Consider the following 6,037-nt stretch of genomic DNA (forward strand, 5'->3'; position numbering starts at 1 on the left):
CGCTTTTTCCGTTCCCTTTCCGGTTGCTCGTATAATAGCCTCCTATGCGGTTTTCTTTCCCATACACCATCGTAAACGTCTCTGTTACCGATTCGTTTCATTTCGCCAGCGCGCTCCTTTCGTTCCATCATCACCCCTTTTCGACTTGTTTGGTCTCTGTCGCGCTCATTGATGGCGTTAGCATCCTATTCTTGCCAGTCTTGTCGGCAACAAGATAGCGTGCATTTACACCCGCGTCGGACGTTACGTTCGCGTCGTTCCATTAGCATAAAGCCCTTCGTACGCCCTTTAAGTATCAAAAATTCCGCTTGTAGACGCTTTCGCAGGAAACACGGCGACAAAGTTATAGACGTAACACCCGTTGTCTAGCCAGTTTCATCACTGTTCTCTTTTTCAGAGCGAAAGAGTAAAGGAAAATTTGAACACTCCGCGCTGTATCGAATTGATTTCCAGTTTAACGAGCCTTGTAACAATGCTTGTTTTCTTGTCCGTTTATTTTTTGGGAATGCAATTTTTTGCATCTTTTTATTTTTTGTGAAAAGGTTTGGATGAATTATACGTGATACACAAAAACTAAGAGGAGGTAACAGCTTGATTGATTCGTAATAATACATATTAATCGTCGCTGTGATATTTATATAAGTTAATAGCAAATTCATGATTGAAAGCAGTACGTGTCTTTTTCCTATAAAATTAACATGCACACACACAAATTGTAAATTTGAATAATCTAAAAACCCGTGAGTGACGTGTTAATATTAAATAGGCCAGTCATCCATGCGCTCATTAGTCTAGAATACTATACAAATTAATTAAAACACAGGATTTTAATAATAAAGCAGTGTCTGGATACTTTTGATCGATACTTGCCAGTAACGTAAGTTGAGGAACTTTTTGGTTTCTTCTTCTTGAGGAGATTGGAAGTAATCCTTGGAAAAAAGCATAATCTGCTTAGTGCATCTTATGCTTGGATTGGTAATTGTAATGCTTGTGAAGGAACTTCGTTCTTTTATATTTACAAAATAAATACAAATTTCATTAAATAGTTCCACCATCTCATTATAATTACTATATTCTATAGGCCCATTTTTCAGAAAATTTCTCAAAAGTCACAACCTTTCATGATAATTTTATAAATATACCGCGGTATTTGTGTGGATATTTCAGTTGCTTTTGTACATACATATATTAGTACATACATTATACACGCATGAAGTATATGCAATACGTATATTCACCATTATTTAAGTATACTCTTCGACGAGAAAGTACTACATTTCACGGGCCCATGTTCCAGGCAGTCCCTCAAAGTTCATAATTTTTGCAAACATTTTATAAGTATACCAGGATAAATTTTTAGATACTTGAGTGATTTTTTGTACACATATAGTACATTTATCATTATTTAAAAGTATATGATGTCATATTTTCCAAGTATCCAAATTTATAAATTTATACATTTTTTATTTACAAATTTCTTCGATTGTTTTGGAGCGTGATTCACATTATTTAAAGCACATTATTTGAACAGAAAGTACGAATCGCAGTTATTCAATTATATATTCAATTATGTATTCAATTATATATTCAATCCGGAAGAGCTGAACGGCGCGAGTGAACATCCACGCGCAATTACCGGTCGCGTGGTGTTCCACGGAAAAACTACGTCGGTTCCATGGAAATACTACGTTGCTTACGGGATTACGCGATGCTCCTCTGTTCATCCAGCTCGATAAAATCGTAAATACACGTTCACGGCCGCGCCAGAGAAAGCGCCGGGATTTAACAAAACAGGTAGAAGGGGAGCACGTTCCGAAAGATTAGCAACAAAGAGACCCCTTTGTCAGGAACTTCCCGTTAAGCGACCATCTTTCCTCCCTTCTTGCCCCGTTCTGTTTCTTTCCAATCTTGCTTTTTCCACCCCCTCCTCGCTAATTCTTCGTCCAACCCCTTTCTTCGTTCCGACCCGATACACGCGCAACGTATAGGTTCTTTCATTCTTGTTGAATGCTGCAATTGAACTGAATCTCCTACTTAGCAGAATGCGATAAGCAAACTTTACGATGATCGTGTTTGTAACATAAATGTTGGAAGGACAATTCCGGCTGAGATAAATCTTCTTTTACACAAATTTAAATTTGTGTATGTTAAACTGGACTGGATATTGTGCACTCGCTAATTTGTGGATTATGTCTTTCGAATGTGAAAGATCGTTGAAAGACAGAATATCTTCATAAACAGGTTGAAATTATAATTACATGTTTATTTTATAAGAATGACAGATAGGTACCTCCTTAGGCGTCATAGTGACACCAACTTCTTGAAAATATAGCACTTCACACCTGAAGCACTTTTTAATGAATTGAAAACTCTATCGTTCCTGATCAATCTTTCGATATTTAAAATAATGAACCACTTCCAGCAATGTTCGGATAATGAAACATCCTGTCCTGTGCGTTTATATGTATGCGCGGACTCGCTAAAACTTTTCGGTTTCGTCTGCATTTTCCTCAGGCAGGTGGTAAGAACGGCGCCGTGGCTGGGAAGACTTTTGCGAACTTGTAAGAAATTAAAGTTTCTTCGTGGAACTCCACCGCAAGTCCTTCTGCATCGTCGTCGCCGGCGTCGTCGTCTTGGTCGTTTACTTCACGATGTGCTATGCTCTATCTAGCTACCGAAAGTCCAAGCCCCATGCAAGGAATATTGTCAGAAAATAAATCGACCGATCCACCGATGTATGCAGCGAATTAAGCTGACGTAGTAATAGAAAAAATAAGTGACAGTGGATTTTTCGTGGATGTTCAGAAACCAATTTTTCTGCTTATCACTATTATAAAATGTCCGCGAAACACTTTACTCTGTCAACAACGACTACATTTTGATTGACTAAATAGACGTGGACCCTTTTCAATTTACAGTCAGCCGACGGTCATTAGTGGCCAGTGAGCCACTTTCTTATAGACAGTATCAGAATGTTGTCTTTTCAACGCCACTACAATGACCATCACTCCATATTAAGAGCGAAAGGAAATAAAATGTACGGGAAAAAAAAACAGATTTTTCGTATGAACGGAATTTTTGCAAGTTTCCGCTCAAAGAACATAACCAATAACGTTGCTACTTTGTCCACAGAAAATTCGAAACTCGGTTACTTTCCTGCGCGGGTGATCGAGCGAGGTAGTGAAAAATGAAACTCGAAGATAAGGGCGAAGCATGTTTTCAGGCTCGAAATGGCGAAACAATGTATAGTTGGCATAGAGTATATAGACTGGGACAAACTCCGAGATGGTAGAAGATAGAACAGGATTGAATTCTTCAATATACACATATTCAGTCCGAAAGTGATGGGATTCGAAAGATTTTAAGGTTACCTCTATTTTTTGAAGGATCGTATGAAAAATTGATTGGAATCAGAAGCTCTGGCTGTGTTTATGAACGAATTTTGTGCAATAAAATATTCAAGATTGAAGCTTTTATGAACGAAGATGTATTCATGAATGGATGCAGAATTTATGAATGACGAAGTAGTTGAATGGTAGATATATCCAAATGGAACGGTACGGTTTAAAGAGCGTTCATTTAAGAGAGGAAATTAATCTTATCATTTTCATCACTAGCTTCCATAGCAGTTATTTAATTACTATAACTATATCTAATGCACGACATCGTACTTTGCTAAGTTATTAACTAACTAAGTGATAAATATATTTATTTTTAGTAAAGTTGATCTCAAATTTTAGTACATTCTATCTTCTTTATACAGCCATCTGTATTGTATTGTCATGTTTCTATTATTAATAATTAAAGAAAAAAACAATCTCCTTCATACGCTAAAAAAATATTCGGTCTTAAAGGATTAATTATAATAACAATTAAAAAGGAGATGCTTCCTAAGATATCGTCAAACGCTTAATAACAGAATATTATTTACTGATGAAGGAACTTTACAAAGCTCCTAACAGTCTATCGAAAAGGTAGTAACTTGCGCAAATTATCCAAATGAACAATCATCGGTAATTTCCTTAGCTCCACCTTCTTGCTCTTTGAAGTCGTAAGACAAAGTGGAGAATACAGTTACTGTCGAGAGGAAACGTAGAACGAACGGGCCTTTACCTGATTGAACGACAGAATCGATTCACACGCAATAAAAGACATCTCCTGAATACATGATTGCACCTGCATCGAGATCTAAGTCACTAAAACTTGAACGATATCTCCTTTGTCCTAGGTTCGCTTAAAAAGTTCGGTCTCGTTCGTGCGTTTCATCGTTCTGCGAAGAAGAAACATCCGTTTTTCCGCATCCAGTCAATCGCAACGATATATGCAACGGAAATTGTGCGAGAAAGCGTGTCTGAAGAATGGAGAAAGAGACGCAACTTTTCCTTTTAGGGACCTTAGTCTTTTTCGTAACAGATCTGTAAATATCTTTTTAAATAAGATATATTAATTTTACTGTTCTTTGGATAATCATCATCCAAATCTACTAACATTTACTCGAAATATTTTCATCTACTCTGCACAGTTAAAGTATCGCAGCTGATATATTTGAAAACTATTTTCAAGACATTTCAGAAATAAAAAACCAGCTCATTCCGATAAAACGCTATCAGCGAATAGGAACGATGGCCGGATGATGAATTGTTCTGTTCACATGTTACCCGACAAAAAGGGAAAATAAGCCACGTATTCGTAATCAATCGGAAAATTATGCATGAAAATTATGTCACAGGCTGAACCGTAAAAAATCGAAGAACAAACAGTACACGAAAAAAGTGTGCACCGTACACGCGATAGAGCAGAGAAAAAGTCGAATGTTTGTAACAACGTCATCGTAAGGACTATTTCTCAGGAAATTCGACGAGTGAGAAAGGCGCATAAATATGCATAAACGTACATATATCAAATGAGCTGCGCACGAGCTAAACCTAGTTGAGAATCGTCCTATCCTGCTCGTGCTCGTAGAAACGTCTCCGATAAAAAGCGGAAGATTATGGTTGTACCTGACCAAGCAGCCGGCTACGATAATTGCAACGTGCCGGCGTAGAAACGGAGCCGGGTAAATGCAGGATATGATAAAGATCCGGCTGGCATGGAGGCCGAGATTAAAAACGTGGAATTACGATTGTGAAAGTGCAAGGCGTGATACGTTGTAGTTTACGTCTACCGGGAATACAAATAGTTGGTACAGCGTACCAACCGATGAGAAGAATGATGATTCGATTTGCAATGGTTGCGAACACGCGAGCATACGAACGCAGCGAATTATCGCAGGAAAATTAAATTAACTCTCTGAATTGGCTTATTAATTTTTCGCCTTCGTAATATATCGAATTACGTACGTTGGTTTCGCTCGGAGTCTCTGACATTTGTAGCGAATTATTCACAGAAATATTTCAATTGATATTCACTGATGTTACGATCGGGTATCCTCTATTACAACATGTAATTCACAAAGTAGAAGGATTGATAGATTAAAATAGATCGCTCTCTGCATACACCTTTGATAACATGGACCAAACGCTTATTGCGATTTGGACCGTAAAGGATTAAGATCAATCGAGTTATTTATATCGACGACAAGAATCTCCTTTCTACGATATTTACATTCCCAACTGTGTATTACAAATTCTAAAAAGAGGATATATATATATTACATTGTGAAAAGTTATTGTTTCACGGTTATTCTTTATTATAGCATCATATAACTATGGCATGCAAATCTACCAAGTCTTCTTAGCAATGACAAAGACAAGCTCTGTTTATCGGCTTCTACATTTCATTTTCGCAACATCAAATCTTTGTACTCATACGAAAATGCTACTATATGTTACAAAGTTTAATTATACTAACATACGTAACGTTATAATAATACGATGATGTATAAATACTCTTTATAGTCACTGTAAATAGGAATATTTTAATATACATTCAAAAAATACGTAACATTTTAAACAAAAATAGATCCGAAATGTACAAACAAGAATCTATTTCAGTCAAATCATCAAAAATCGTTGCACCTATGAATCGTATATGAATT

The sequence above is a fragment of the Bombus pyrosoma genome, linkage group LG12 (genome assembly GCF_014825855.1).
Source record: "Bombus pyrosoma isolate SC7728 linkage group LG12, ASM1482585v1, whole genome shotgun sequence".
Classification (NCBI taxonomy): domain Eukaryota; kingdom Metazoa; phylum Arthropoda; class Insecta; order Hymenoptera; family Apidae; genus Bombus; species Bombus pyrosoma.